Genomic DNA, 16,801 nt, shown 5'->3' on the forward strand with positions numbered 1-16,801 from the left:
CCTGACAGTGGAAGCACATTCATGAATATGTGCACAGGTATACTGGCAACCACACTGCTTATAGGAGTCTATGAGCCTCTGCACATTGTGTTCAATGTTTAAGAGCCTACTCATTTACTATTCTGGAGTTAACCAGTTGCTGTTAGGTGGCTACATGTTGGATTTTAGAGAGAGTCTATACTTTCCATTTATGGATTTATGATTTGCAAAGTGAGCACACACTGGTTTGAAACACTGATCTTTTTGTCTGTACCTAGCATATTATGATCAATTTCACATTTCACCTTTACCATCTGGGACCTGTCTGACACCTGAGACAGGTATTGAACAGCCCCTCACTGATACCAGCGTACATCTAATTAACTACTAATAGGGATTACTGTATACCGGCTCCCTGGGACAGTTTGATCCAATTAACCTCAAATTGTCGCCTTACTTAGTTACCCAGAATATCATATATATTCATCAAAGGGTATCTTATATGTGTGTCATTTGTTGAATTTTAACACCCATTATTTTAATTAGTATAGCATTAAAAATTATTTTTAATTTTTACAGCATACATCAGGGGGTATTGAGTGCTTATAGTGGGTTCTTGCTTCTTTAATACTCACCTTATATGTCACCCATTAGCACCCTACCCCCACACTATTACTTTGTACTTGGCTGAAGCGGGGTTCTTCCATATTGATTTAAGAGCCAATTTGACAGCCAGAAGTTCCCTATTGCCCACATCATAGTTTCTCTCCGCTGGAGAAAACTTCTTAGAGAAGAAACCGCAAGGGTGAAGTTTGTCCTGAGGAGAAAATTTCTGGGATATGACTGCGCCAGCCCCACAGTCCAAAGCGTCAACCTCTAGGGTGAATGAAAAATTAATGTTCGGATGTTGGAGGATGGGAGCAGAGACGAAAGCTTGTTTCAATGTTTTGAAAGCCGAGACTGCCTCGGGAGACCAAGATGAGGGGTCAGCTCCTTTTTGGGTCAGTGCCGTGATCGGCCGATGATGGTGGAAAAGTTGTGAATAAATTTCCGGTAATAGTTAGAGAACCCTAGAAATCGTTGAATAGACTTGAGGGAATCGGGTTGCGGCCAATCCACTACGGCTTTAAGTTTCCCTGGGTCCATGGCCAAGCCTCTGTTGGAGGTAATGTACCCAAGAAAAGAGGTGGTAGACTGGTGAAAAAGGCACTTCTCCATTTTGGCAAACAAACGGTTCTCTCGGAGTCGAGAGAGCACAAACTTCATATGGATGATATGTCCTGTAGGTTCTTGGAAAAAATAAGGATGTCATCCAGACAGACAATTACAAAACGGTTAAGGACATCCCGAAAGATACCATTGATAAAGTCCTGAAAAACCGCCGGCACATTGCATAAGCCGAAGGGCATCACGAGATATTCGTAGTGGCCACTATGGGTGTTGAAGGCAGTTTTCCATTCGCCGCCCTCCCGGATGCGAATGAGATTATATGCCCCGTGAAGGTCAAGCTTGGTAAAGAGGTTGGCCCCTTGGAGTCTATCAAAGAGCTCAGAGATGAGTGGGAGTGGATAAAGATTCTTTACCGTAATGTGGTTCAGACCCCGGTAATCTATACATAGTCTGAGAGTCCCATCCTTCTTCTTAACGAAGAAGAATCCAGCCCCCGCAGGAGAATTGGAATGCCATATAAAGCCCCGCTTCAAATTCTCGCGAATATATTCGTCCATGGCTTCCGTCTCGGGCAAAGAGAGAGGGTAGGATTTGGACTTGGGCAAGGTGTATCCAGGTACCAGGTCAATCGGACAGTCGTATGAACGATGAGGGGGTAGTAGCTCGGATTTCGACTTACTGAAGACATCCAGAAAATCCGCGTATGGGGTCGGTAAATCTCCCTTAGGATTGTATGTGTTAGGCTGCGGTCCCAGTAATCACTACAGCGCACGTCTCGGTGTGCGCTGTGCGATGAAACTCCGCCCCCCAGTACCTCCGGTCCCAGTTACTGCCGTGACGTGCAATTTCCTCCTGCTCTGCACGACAGCTTTTCAGGGAGGCAGGGGAAATTGAGTTTACTCCTAGCGACGGCATCACGTGGGTCATTGAGCACCAATGAAATGGTAGCTTTCCTTATACAGATATAATATAAATAAATTTAAATTGTTAATTGTATTGAGCATGTTTGCTAGAATAATTGATATATTAAAAGTCACCATGCTTCTTGTATTAGATTAATTGTACAATGAAAAGTGCTAATTTTTATAATGTTAATTTGTTTTTGTTTTTAGCTGAAGGAGGGTGACAACTGGTTATTTATTATGCACACGTTATATCATTAGATATAGGGACCCCCAGTACAAGTTGACAGCGATGTTGGAGCTGTGCTGTTTGATAGCAAACAGCGTTCATATGATAGCCTAACAGCTGAGGGACTCCCACTGCGTTCAAGTGCATCTTCCCATTTCAATTCATGCTGCATGCTGGCTATTCTGTGTATGACCCTACAATCTGTGGTTTGCTGCCTTTGGTCATGATCATTTGATTGCGCTAATCCTATTATCCATTGGTATATGCATAGTACTGGCTTTATGATGTTATTGTATGAGTGACAACAACTAGTATTTGTGAGTGGTGCAATCAACTATATTGTATACAGCAGGAGGACAATATTACATTTTGTATCCAGCACATCTCACACTGTTGCAAAGTCACTATTACCAGTGGTACATACAAGTGGCTGTTAATAGCAGATAGCACTGCGTGTCTATTTTTTAATATTTTATTATCACTTTAGATTTAGGTTCACCTTGATTTTTCACTGTATATATTTCACAAAATAAAACAAAAATTGTTAGTGTGATGTGCACCAAAAATGTACCCTTCTGAAGGCACTAGTGACTATATCACGGGCTCTTTCTATCAGTCCTAATTATGAGATTTTGTACATTGGTTGCACTCATTTGTGTCAATCTCTAGACACTAGTCGAAGCATTAAAAATTGTTAAAAAAGTGAGCGGTGTGCTACGTTGTGTGTTTTATATTTATTAAAGAACAAATGAAGCCAGCTCACACGGATTCACACAATCTACTGCTTCTGATTCCTGCATTTGACCTACGCTGGAAAGGAGGTTATCATCCCAGACTGCACATCTCAACACATTACTATTGCTGTGATGCCACCTTTACTTTTTATATTTACTGTAACCTCACTTATTTTCAAATTATGCACTTACTTCCACCAGCCTCATCATGTCTCTAACTCTATTCATATTTCGCCATCTCTCCTTACTTCACCACTTCTCAGTTCACATGAACTCCTCTCTTACCTGCGCCCTCTGTCACCACACAGTTATGCCGCCTGCACTAAAACACACCCCTACAAATCATCCTCACACATTCTCTTTCTGTCCATGCTTCTCCTCCTTGCTTCTGGGGATATCTCTCCCAATCCTGGTCCCTGCTTTATTTCTACTTGCTCTCGTCCTCGCCTTCCACATGCAACTTCTACTCCTTCTGGTGTAAACCCCTCCAACCTCATACCCATCCCCTGCCACCCTCCCTCCTCTCTCCCTTTCTCCTGTGCCCTTTGGAATGCTCGCTCCCTCTCTAACAAGTTCCTCTCTGTGCATGACTTCTTTCTCTCTCACTCCCTGCTTCTCTTTGCTATAACTGAGACCTGGCTCACTCAGTCTGACTCTGCTCTGGAAGCTGCCCTCTCCTATGGTGGCCTTTCCTTCTCCCACACTCCACGCCCTGGTGGCAGGGGTGGAGGCGTGGGGCTCCTGCTCTCCTCTCTCTGCCGTTACAGAACAGTTTCTATTCCCCCCTCTCTTGCTTTTCCCTCCTTCGAGGCTCACACAGTCCAGATCTTCTCTCCTCTCCCGGTTCATGTGGCGGTCATCTATCGCCCACCTACCTCTACTCATCCCCCTTCTGCCTTTCTCTCTCACTTTGAATCCTGGCTCTCTTTCTTTCTCTCCTCAGACTCCCCTGTTCTTCTCCTTGGGGACTTCAACTGCCACATTGATGACCCCTCTCTCCCTTGGGCTTCCCGCTTTCTTTCTCTAACCTCTTCTTTTGGCCTTCAACAGTGGACTGCAGCCAGCACCCACAAGGATGGCCACTACTTAGACCTGGTTTTCACTAAAAACTTCTCTCTCTCCGACTTCTCCATTTCCCCTTTTCCTCTCTCCGACCATCACCTCATCTCATTTTCTCTCTCTCGCTTCTCTCCATCTCCATCTCCATCTCGCCCTCGTTTTTGCAGAAACCTGCGCTCTATTAACCTACCAGCTCTTGATTCCACTTTACGCTCCTCCCTCTCCTCTCTCAGTTCTGCTTCAGACCCTGACAACCTGGTCAGGAACTACAACTCTGCCTTATCTTCCTCTCTTGATCTTCATGCCCCACTTTCTCTCTGCCGTCCTCGCCCTTCTAACCCCAGACCCTGGCTAAACTCCCACACACGCATGCTGCGTTCCTCCACTCGTTCCTCTGAACGCCTCTGGAGGAAATCTCATACGCTCGCAGACTTCATTCACTACAAATTTATGCTATCCTGTTTCAACTCTGCCCTCTTTCAGGCTAAACAAACCTACTTTTCATCACTAATCAACACACACAAGTCTAACCCACGCCGTCTCTTTTCTGTCTTTGACTCTCTACTCAGACCACCCTCAGCTGCCTCCTCTTCTTCCTCCATCTCACCTCAGGACTTTGCTGACTTTTTTAAGAAAAAGGTGGAGTCCATACGGCAGAACATCCCATCTGTTGCCTCCTCCCATCCCACAATGCTTCCCAACTCTCCTCCTGTCTTTCTTGACTCTTTTTCTGCTATCTCGGAGGAGGATGTATCACTGCTGATCTCCTCTTCTCCCTCTACAACTTGCCCTCTTGATCACATTCCCTCCCATCTCCTAAAACCTCTTGCTCCTTCTATAATCCCTATGCTCACACAGATCTTTAACTCTTCCCTCTACTCTGGTACCTTTCCTTCATCCTTCAAGCATGCAACCGTTATACCATTACTCAAAAACAGCAAGCTTGACCCTACCTGTCCTTCTAACTATCGACCTGTCTCCCTCCTGCCTTTTGCCTCCAAACTCCTTGAACATCTTGTATTCTCTCGATTGCTACACTTTCTCAACACCTATTCTGTACTAGACCCTCTACAATCTGGCTTCCGCACTGCTCACTCTACTGAAACAGCCCTCACTAAAATAACTGATGACCTCCATGCTGCCAAAGACAGAGGTCATTACACTCTGCTCATATTACTCGACCTCTCTGCAGCATTCGACACCGTGGACCACCCTCTTCTCCTTCACATTCTCCATACTCTTGGTATTCGGAACAAAGCTTTATCCTGGATCTCCTCTTACCTCTCCCATCGTACCTTCAGTGTCTCTTTTGCTAACACCTCCTCCTCCTCTATTGATCTCTCTGTGGGGGTACCCCAGGGCTCTGTCCTGGGACCCCTTCTCTTTTCTCTCTACACACTCTCTCTAGGTGACCTAATCACATCTTTTGGGTTTAAATATCACCTCTATGCTGACGACACACAAATTTACCTTTCAACCCCTGACCTTACACCTGCTATACAGACCAAAGTTTCTGAATGCCTCTCTGGAATATCATCCTGGATGGCCATCCGCCGACTGAAACTTAACATGGCAATAACAGAGCTCCTTATACTACCTCCCAAACCTGGCCCTACTACATCCTTCCACATTGCTATTGGAAATACGATCATTCACCCAGTAGCCCAAGCACGCTGCCTAGGGGTCACACTTGATTCCTCTCTCTCATTCTCCTCTCATATTCAAAACGTTTCTAAAACTTGTCGCTTTTTCCTCCGCAATATCACAAAGATACGCCCTTTCCTCTGTTACTCATCTGCCAAAACTCTGACTCAGGCCCTCATTCTCTCACGTCTCGATTACTGCAACCTCCTGCTGTCCGGCCTTCCTACCTCTCACCTGTCTCCCCTACAATCTATCCTAAACACTGCTGCCAGAATCACTCTACTCTTTCCTAAATCTGTCTCAGCGTCTCCCCTGCTGAAATCCCTCTCCTGGCTTCCGATTAAATCGCATATCTCACACTCAATTCTACTGCTCACTTTTAAAGCTTTACATTCTTCTGCCCCTCATTACATCTCAGCCCTAATTTCTCGCTATGCACCATCACGACTCTTGCGTTCTTCTCAAGGATGTCTTCTTTCTACCCCCTTTGTATCTAAAGCTCTCTCCCGCCTTAAACCTTTCTCACTTTCTGCCCCACACCTCTGGAATGCCCTTCCCCTCAATACCCGACTAGCCACCTCGCTATCCACCTTTAAGACCCACCTTAAGACACATCTGCTTAAAGAAGCATATGAGTAGCACTGGATAATCATGGACACATGACACAAAGCTTGGCCCCCTGCAGACGCACTTACTAGTATTCCCTCCTACTGTCTCTGTACGTTCTCCCTACCTACCAATTAGATTGTAAGCTCCTCGGAGCAGGGACTCCTTCCTTAATGTTACTTTTACAGTATGTCTGAAGCACTTATTCCCATGATCTGTTATTTATATTTGTTATTTATATGACATGTATTACTACTGTGAAGCGCTATGTACATTTTATGGCGCTATACAAATAAAGACATACATACATACATACATACATTCAAACTTAGAAATTGTCGACATTTCTGAAGATATTATAATTGAGCTCCCAATTGAAGAACATACGTATAATACCAATATCCCTGAACCTCCAACAAAAAAAGTAAAAACAAGTAATGAATTAAAAAAAAAACCTTTTATCTCTAGAAGAAAGGAAAATTGAATTAATAACAAATTCGTTACAAGAGAACGTCCCAAAGGAGAGTCTGCAGCAAGAAGAAGACTTGAATTTTTTTAAAAAGTCTTATCCCAATGATGCACACATTGAATCCCTTCAAGAGAATGTCTGTACGCCATGAGATACATTTCTGTGTGTTGAAAGCAGTTCAGGAAGAACAGTAGATATATATAATATATATATATATATATATATATATATATATATATATATATATATATATTATATAATGTATTACTTTCTTTATGTTCACGTTCATTAAAAAGAAATTAAAACGTTATTCCATTTTTTATGTTAATAAAGTCCTTTTTTTTTGGGAACCAAGTCTACGTTATTCATTTTAAGTTTGTGTATGCTATACATTTCACACAGAAAAAGCATTCCATATATATGACAAACTGATACAGTATACCCGATGTTACCCTGGATTTAATTTTCCTGCTCCCCCCTCTATCTCCGCTCCCACCTCTCTTTCTCCCCATTTCCCTCCCCCCTCTCTCCCTCTTCTCTCCCCCCCCCCTCTCTCATTCCTCCCTGTGCACAGCAATCTGGTGTGTGTCCCCTGCACATGAATGCGCCCCCCCCCCCCCCTTCGCAGCTGCAGTCCCCGGTTTATGGGCGGCGGGGCGGCAGCTAACTCGCTCCAAGATTTTTCCCTGGATATATAGAAGATAGATATCACATCATATATATATAACAATAGTTACATCAGTAATAAAACACAGGAAATTAATGTATACATGTCAAATTCTTTTTTTATTTCAAATACTCTGTTGGGGGGGAGAGTACAGAACATAAGGCAGAAAGAAGGGATTAAATGGATAGCCATTGTATCAGTGATATATTACTACACACTATGTTGCCAAGGGATTGCTCCTTCACCATTAAAATAATCTTTAAAAGCATTGCGAATGTTTTTTGACATGTTTGTAGATGCATTAAATGCTCGACTTCTCATAAGCTGGCTATGAGGTATAGACGCACCATCCAATGATGTAATATCAACACACCCTTCCAAATCAATTACAATATTATGTAATACAGTCACACATTTAACAATTCTCTTTGCATTTAGTACAGATGTTTCAATAGATTTTAATAGCAGTCTCCATTTTGATGTCATAATGCCGAAGGCGCACTCCACACAGTGTCTAGCACGAGAAAGCCGGTAATTAAATATTTCCTGTTCTTTTGTTAATCCATTCCTACAGTAAGGCTTCATAATGTATGTGAGTAACGGGTAGGCCTCATCCGCTAACATTACATGAGGTAACTGTTGTGTGTTTCTACTGTGTGGTAGAGTTTTATCCATTGGCAACAACACTTTTTTGTCCTCAATCAGACGATTAAGCGATGAGGCTTTAAACACACCACCACCACTTTGCTTTCCGTAGGCCCCAATGTCAACAGCAATGAATTTACAATTTGCGTCGGCAACACCTTGCAAAACAATAGAATGATAATGTTTATAATTGAAAAACATGGTTCCAGATTTGCTGGGATGCTTAATACGTAGGGTGACCACCCGTCCCCCTTTTGCCGGGACAGTCCCGGTTTTTCGAGAGCTGTCCCGGTTTCCTGTGTGTCCCGGAAATGTCCCGGTTTTTCCTCAATGTGTTCCCGTTTTTTTTTATTGTCGCCTGCGGTGCGCGAGTAAGCTCCGGTGCGCTGTGCGCTGTGTGCGAGTCTGCGGCGGCGCGGAGGAGGAGACTGCAGCAGCCCAGCTGGATTTTTTTTTAATGCCATGGGTTGGGCTTGTGTAGAAACTGGGTTTCTTTAAGCCCCGCCCCTGGCAGCGGAGGCAGTGAGGAGGAGAACCCGAGGACCCGAGGATGCGGCAGCCCAGCTGGTGAGTACTTTCAGATGCCAGGGGGTTGGGTTTCTTACTTGAATATGTCGGACCACTGGGGATTGGTGGAGGATGCATGGGGTGGGGCTTTGGCTCTTCCCTGCTTTCCCCCCCACCTGCCCTCCCCCTTCCTCCCCCTGAGCCCGCTCACAGCCTCTCGCGGCACTTCCTGTGCTTGCTGCTAGTGAGCGCGTGACACAGAATATTCCCGCTCCTCTACTGGTGGCTACGCAGTGTCCCCCCTTCTTCCCCGGGTGCCCGTGGCTGCCCGCCTGCCCGGGGTGATAGTAGGTAGGTGCGGGGGTGCGGCCACCTGGGGGGGAGAGGGTTGCCTCCTGTCCTGGTGCTCTCTTCCCCCGTCCCCTTGGTGTGGGAGATGAGCGCGGGGGCGGGTAGTGGTGATGCACTGCTGGCTGGTCGGATCGCCGGCCTTTCCCCCCCCCCTCCCGCCCCAAGTCACTTACATCCGGCACTGCATCTCTTGCTCCACTTTGTGTGTGTGTGTGTGTGTATATATATGTATCAGTGTGTGTGTGTGTGAATATATATCAGTGTAATGTGTGTATCTGTGTCTGAGTGTCTGTGTGTGTGTATCTGTGTGTCTGTGTCTGAGTCTGTGTCTGTCTGTGTCTGAGTGTGTGTGTCTCTGTGTGTGTGTGTGTCTGTGTCTGAGTGTGTGTCTGTGTCTGAGTGTGTGTCTGTGTCTGAGTGTCGCTGTGGCTGTGTGTGTGTGTGGCTGTGGCTGTGTGTGTGTGTGGTCAGTGTGTGTATTGGTCTGTCTGTGAGTGTCTGTAGATCAGTGGCTGTGTGCAGGTCAGAGAGAGAATGGGGGGGAGGGAGAGAATGGGGGGGAGAGGGAGAGAATTGGGGTGGGGAGGGAAGGGAGAGAGAGAGAATGGGGTGGGAAGGGAGAGAGAGAATGGGGGACGGCTGGCAACGGGGGTCTATCGGGGTTGGCGTCCAGGGCCCGGTGAGTCAAGGGGCCCACCCACGTGTCAGTCAACCACCCTCTCACCCACTCTCCCTGCCTGTCTCCCTCCCTCTCTCTCCCTGCCTGTCTCCCTCCCTCTCTCTCCCTGCCTGTCTCCCTCCCTCTCTCTCCCCGCCTGTCTCCCTCCCTGCCTGTCTCCCTCCTTCCCTCTCCCTCCCTGCCTGTCTCCCTCTCTGCCTGTCTCCCTCCCTCTCCCTCCCAGCCTGTCTCCCTCCCTCTCTCTCCCTGCCTGTCTCCCTCTCTCCCTGCCTCTCTCCCTCTCTCTCCCTGCCTGTCTCCCCATGTCTCTCCCTGCCTGTCTCCCTCTCTCTGCCTGTCTCCCTCTCTCTCCCTGTCTCCCTCCCTCCCTCTCTCTCCCTGTCTCCCTCCCTCTCTCTGTCTCCCTCCCTCTCTCTCCCTCCCTCTCTCTCCCTGCCTGTCATCCTGCCTGTCTTCCTGCCTGTCTCCCTCCCTCTCTCTCCCTGCCTGTCTCCCTCCCTCTCTCTCCCTCCCTGTCTCCCTCCCTCCCTGTCTCCCTCCCTGTCTCCCTCGCTCCCTGTCTCCCTCCCTCTCTCTCCCTGCCTGTCTCCCTCTCCCTCCCTCTCTCTCTCTCTTTCCCTCTCCCTGCCTGTCTCCCTCTCTCTCCCTGCCTGTCTCCCCCCCTCTCTCTCCCTGCCTGTCTCCCTCCCTGTCTCCCTCCCTCCCTGCCTCCTTGTCTCCCTCCCTCTCTCTCCCTGCCTGTCTCCCTCCCTCTCTCTCTCCCTGCCTGTCTCCCTCCCTCTCTCTCTCCCTGCCTGTCTCCCTCCCTCTCTCTCCCCCTGCCTGTCTACCTCCCTCTCTCTCCCTGCCTGTATCCCTCCCTCTCTCTCCCTGCCTGTCTCCCTCCCTCTCTCTCCCTGCCTGTCTCCCTCCCTCTCTCTCCCTGCCTGTCTCCGGAGACCAAAAACAACTTTGTGGACTTCATCCAGAAGATATTCCTTTCTGGATGCGCAAAGCCAGCACCTCTAATGAAGAAAGGTGAAGAATGCTAGTACCTCCAATCATCTGGGGTCTACCACCCTCAGGAACCCGATCAAATCCTGGTAGTGTTCAGCCCCAGCGCTCAGCTCCAGGGAGTCTCCCTGAATGATGCCCTCTTTACTGGACTAGATTCGACAACCAGTCTTTCAGGAGTGTTGATCAGCTTCCGCAAGGAGCCAAAAGCCATCTCCTGCCAAACGCCAGGTGTTAGAGTGACAGGCTACCACGACTGGCATACCTACAAGGGGATGCACTCTGTAGGTAAAACCACAGAGACAAAAGGACTGTTCTTCCATAAGTTTAACAAGAAACAGTGCCAGAGACTTTCACCAAGAGAGACACTGTGGTGCACCCAGCTAACCTGGAGCAGTGCATCCATTTTGCATCCTTTGCCCAAGAACCTTGGCCAAGGGACTTTGAAGCCAGTGATGCCAGCCGGTATCACATCGCTATGTGGACATGGACTTTTGCATTGTTATATTATGTTTGCATTGCACATATGTTCCACATACTTTATTATAGTGGTATCTCCAGAAACCAGACAGGGAGTGTCATGGAACAGGATTCCATATTTCTCTGTCTCCCTTTGCAGTTCATGGGATTCATTTCTCCCTAGTTCAGCTGCCTGTTATTTCCCCTGTCCCAGCAGCTTGCTGCATGTGAAAGGGCAACATTTTGCTACACATGTTGTTTACTCTGACAGAGACAGTGAGTTGCTATAGCAACCTCAGCCTCTCTCTCAGAATGGGCTAGTCTGCTCTCTCCCCCTCTGCCTTGCTCACAGATGGTCTGTCCCCAGGCTATCTTGTTACCCAGAATACACTCACACTTCCTTTTCACCTTCAACATTGGCTGAGTGAGTACCTTCTGTAATTTGCTCTACTGGCAAGGCCTCATCCTTTTCACCTTTCCCCACTATCAAGCGTACTCACTATAGAGACATTCTCTCACAACACCATCATCCACAAGTGCCTTTGTTAATCCATGCTTTTACCAATAAAGTGAAGACAGATAAAAGGACTTGTTGTGCTTGTAACAGGAATGAGTTGAACCTATCTGGGCTATTCATACCACACATGACTCTGGCCTCAGAATATATATATACATTAGGAGAAAATGTAACCTAGTAAGGGCACTTGATCATAACCTGGATGTATTCTGATAAATTTAAAATAAATGTCTTTATTAATATCCACTTAAAATAAAGGTAATTATAACGATCATTAAACATAAGTGTGTATCATGTGTGGAGACTCTTAATAAGTGTCCAGGATACGTAGAAGGGTAAGGGTGTGTATTAGCCCCTTCACTTGCTGTTTCTGGAAAGTATACCAGAGACCCACAAAATGGTACTCAATGTCCACTCTCCTTCCAATAAGAACAATGAATGTTATCTGATCAGTAACAAACTATTGCAGCATGTTCCCTTAGAGAGGGTTGGTATATACTACTTAGGGGACCCTTGCCAGGTCTGCCTAATTGTGACCCTCTATGTTTCAATAACTAAAAGGTAATCACCAAATGATGTGATAGCCAGCATACACGTCCCCTAAGTAGAATATACCTACCCTCTCTAAGGGAACATGCTGCTGCAATAGTTTGTTACTGATAATATAACATTAGTTGTTCTTATTGGAAGGACAGTGGACAGTACCATTTTGCGAGTTTCTGGTATACTTTCCAGACACAGCAAGTGAAGGGGCTAATACACCCCCTCATCCTTCTATGTTTCCTGGACATTTATTAAGAGTCTCCACCACAGGATACACACTTATGTTTAATGATCGTTTAACTACCTTTATTTTAAGTGGATATTAATAAAGACATTTGTTTTAAATTTATCAGAATACATCCAGATTATGATCGAGTGCCCTTACTAGGTTACATTTTCTCCTAATATATATGGCTCTGATATGCCCCAAGCCTTGAGAGCACCCCAGCTCCCCGATCATATTGGAACCAACGCCGACGTTGTGCGGGTGGTGATCAGACCATACCTGCAAGAAGCCGGCGAACTACCGCTGTCGGCTCTACAAATCTATCCAATCCTGAAGGAATAGTGCTGTCGGATCTCGGCCGAGAAAGGATACAGTGACTTGTTCAATCACACCAAGGGGTTGACCGAAATTCCACCAGTGGGAGTGAAGGTCATGTACACTGCATGTTGCTATCTGGGCCGAGACTAGGCCGATCATCTCTTCTCTCTGGAAAGTACGCTGGAGGAAGATGCCAACCGAGGCTACAAGCTTGTGCCCGAAGTACAAGAATGGAAGTCTTCATTACCGGGGAAGATCAAGGTGTTCATACAAAACATCTCTCTGTACACCATGTCCCTCGACCAAGTTCAACAGTTGGGTAGGATATACCCAGTTACTCCTGTCGAGGCGATGGCCACGCAAGTGAACACTGCTGCCGTGCAAATCCCCCAGCTGAGCTGGCATTCAACTTCGGGGAATCAACCCTGCCCGCCGAGTGGAAGGATCGGCTAACGGCCAAGTTGGAAGAACGCCGGGGAGTGTTCTCTACCAATGAGATGGATGCGGGCTGCAGCCGAAACGCCCAGCACACCATCCGGCTAAGTGATACCACGCCCTTCCGGGAGCTTTCCCATCGCATCGCTCCTTGAGATGTGGAGGACGTGAGAGATATCATACAAGAGATAGAGACGCTGGGGATTGTAACAGAATCCCGTAGCCCCTATGGGTCACCGATCGTGGTGGTGTGGAAGAATGGGTCGGTCCGATTGTGTGTCGAATATCGGACCCTGAACAACCGTACCATGCCTGACCAGTACACCCTTCCACGGATTGAAGAAATTATCAACGCACTATTGGGAAGTCAGTGGTTCAGTGTACTGGATCTGAGATCTGGGTACTACCAGGTACCAATGAGTGCAAAAGACCAAGAGAAGACGGCATTCGTGTTGTCCCCTTGGCTTCTACCAATTCACCTGCATGCCCCAAGGCATTTGTGGTGCCCCAGTAATGTTCCAGCATTTGATGGAGAAAACCATCGGCAACATGAACCCATGGGAATGCCTAGTCTACCTGGACAATATCATCGTCTTTGGTAAGACTCTGGAGGAGCACGAAGAACGGGTGCTAGATCAGCTGGGCCAGGAAGGCTTGAAGCTGTCTCTAGACAAATGCTGGTTCTGCTGCACCTCAGTGACCTACATAGGGCACATAGTGTCCATGGATAGGATTGCTACCGACCCCGCCAAAGTTATCCGTGGTGAACTGGTCAAGACCAGAAAAGTCATGGAGCTACGTTCATTCCTAGGATTCTCCGTAAACTATTGCCACTTTGTGGAGGGATATTCAAGCAAAATGAAGTGTCCTCAACAACCTTCTCAAGATATACCCTGAGGAGACAGGGTGTAAGGCCACCTTAGCGCGACTGCCATTCGACAAGTGGATGGATGTCTGTGAAAAGGCATTCATCGGACTGAAAAAGAGCTTACAGGAGGCACCCATTCTCACTTACACCGATCCCGAGCAGCCCTACATCTTTCATGTGGACACAACCTTCAACGGCCTAGGTGCAGCCTTTAAGTGGACAATCATGGACAAACTTCATGACTACCTGTTTGGAGTCACCTTCGAAGTGCGTACAATTAACAATCCGTTGATGTACATATTGATGTCCGTCAAACTGGACGCCGCCGGCCACAGATGGCTGGCGGCCCTCTCGAACTACCAGTTTACATTGAAGTACAAACCGGGGCCCCTGAACATAGGAGCTGATGCTTTGTCCAGAAGATCAGGACTGATAGCCCGGGATGCGGGCTATGTGCTCGACCGCAGCTATCGTGGATGACAGAGTGGCCTTCTCAGAACTAAGGGTCGCAGACTCACTGGGATGCCAATCCAAGGCTATCCCCGCCACCTATTGTCATCCAGATGGAATGAATATCACCCCAGACAAGATCATCGCCTTGAAAGAAGCCCTCATTGATCAAACGTGCTCCCAGCGACAGTCGCCATATTAATGCGGGAAATAGACAGATTCTAAATGGACAAGGGTCTACTCTATCGGGTTGTTCAATACCATAACCAGCCGGATAGAATGCAACTTGTTCTACCCAGGAACCTACAACACATGGTCCTGTGATCGCTACACGATAACCATGGGCATCTTGGAGTGGACAAGACCTTCGGATTGATACGAGACCGGTTCTTCTGGCCACGGATTTTAGAGTCGGTAGAACACCACTGCCACCGATGCTCATGGTGCATTCAACGAAAGACCCTGCCCACCAGAGCCTCTCCAATGGCTCATCTGAAGAGCTCAGGTCCCCTGGACCTGGTATGCATGGACTTTCTGTGTATCGAGGTAAAGAGAATAGTCCAGGCACACAGCCTTTATCACAAAGTAGAAACTTTAATCCAGCATAAATCCAACGTTTCGACTGCACACAGGCAGCCTTTGTCAAGGTGAGAGCTGATACTAAACAATGCTAAAAACCCTTAAATACCCCTTATACTTGCCTATCTTAAGTGCTACCAGGTGAGGAATGGCGCGAGGGCTGAGAAAAACATGACGTCATAGACGCGACTCGTAACTGCGCAAGCGCGGCATCAACCACAGAGACTGTGGCGCCATAGTCATGAAAAGAGAGCAGCTTCAATGAGGGCAGCTCGTCACATAATCACAAGCTCCCAAGCCACTCCCCTAACATCCCGCCCACTTGTCTAAGAGTCGCATATCCCGGAACTGTGATCCACTACTGGCAAATTAAGTCATGCCTAAAAGTGACTGCCAGTACTTGAAACGGAGGTCTGCACATGCGCAGACCAAACCCCTAATACTGGGGAGTACCGCAATTCAAACAGACACTCCACCACAGCAGTTAAAGGAGACAGCTCCAGCATGACTGTATAGATCTACCAGAGTGCATACAATATCACAGAGACAGCAAAAACCAGAGTAAGTGAGCTGATAGCTACTCAGAATAGGCAGACCAAACCCAACTAGACAAAATAAATGAATAAAGAACCAATTCTAAATGCCCCAGTATCATCTAAAAAGTATATATTAAAGAACCAGTGAACACCACATATAACATGGTAGTGTGTATAGTGATAAAGCGTACTGTGTGACCTACACAAAGTGATTCATAATAAAGAACTCCTGAACAGTAACACACATATAATACACATACATAAAACATACAAGAGACAACAAAAGACAATACCACTAAAACCATATGGTACACCAACAATGCTCTCCTAAGACTAGTATAAAAAAGTAACTAAACATGACAGGAGATCCCAAAGACGCAGGTCCATCAAAATATGCACGATCACCGCCTGTCAAGGAAACATTTCAGGTTAAGTTGTTCATTGAGACCACCTTCCGTATATGTCCTAAGATGAAAAATCCAGAAAGCCTCCCTTCTGAGGAGTACAGTATCCCTATCCACAGCCCCCTTACATGGGGGAACAACCTCAATACCCATGATCCTTAGTGACGCAATGGGATGCCTATGTTGCACACAATGTTGTACCAGTGCTGTGGGGTCAGTATCCTTTTTAATAACGCTTTTATGTTTGATGAATCTCTGCTGTAGCATTCGGGTCGTCTTGTCCACATAGAGCAAACCACACGGACATCTCAGAATGTACACCACATATGTAGTACGACACGTAATGCTAATTGCTTTACCAGAATATGATGATGGAAAGTATCCCCTAGACAAAGGCTATGGCAAATGGAACATGGACTATGGCATGTGTATCGAACCAGACACCCAAGGCATCGGCAACGTACTAGTTATCACCAACCATTACACCCGCTATGCCCAAGCCTTCCCCACCAAAGACCAGAAGGGGGAGAGGGAGGAGAGAGAGAGAGGATGGAGGCGAGAGAGAGAGAGTATGTGGAGAGGGAGGATAAAGGATGAGGGAGGGCAGAGAGAGGATCGGGCGAGGAGAGAGAGGATGAGGGGGAGAGAGGGGAGGGGGAGAGAGAGATATAATGGGGGGTGGAGGAGAGAGAAAGATAATGGGGAGTGGAGGAGAGAGAGAGATAATGGGGAGTGGAGGAGAGAGAGAGCGATAGAGAGATAATGGGGAGTGTGTGTGTGTGTGTGTGAACCTTTATTCCGACAGGTTATGAGATCAGTTTAAAATAATTTT

The sequence above is a fragment of the Ascaphus truei genome, chromosome 1 (assembly GCF_040206685.1).
Source record: "Ascaphus truei isolate aAscTru1 chromosome 1, aAscTru1.hap1, whole genome shotgun sequence".
NCBI lineage: Eukaryota > Metazoa > Chordata > Amphibia > Anura > Ascaphidae > Ascaphus > Ascaphus truei.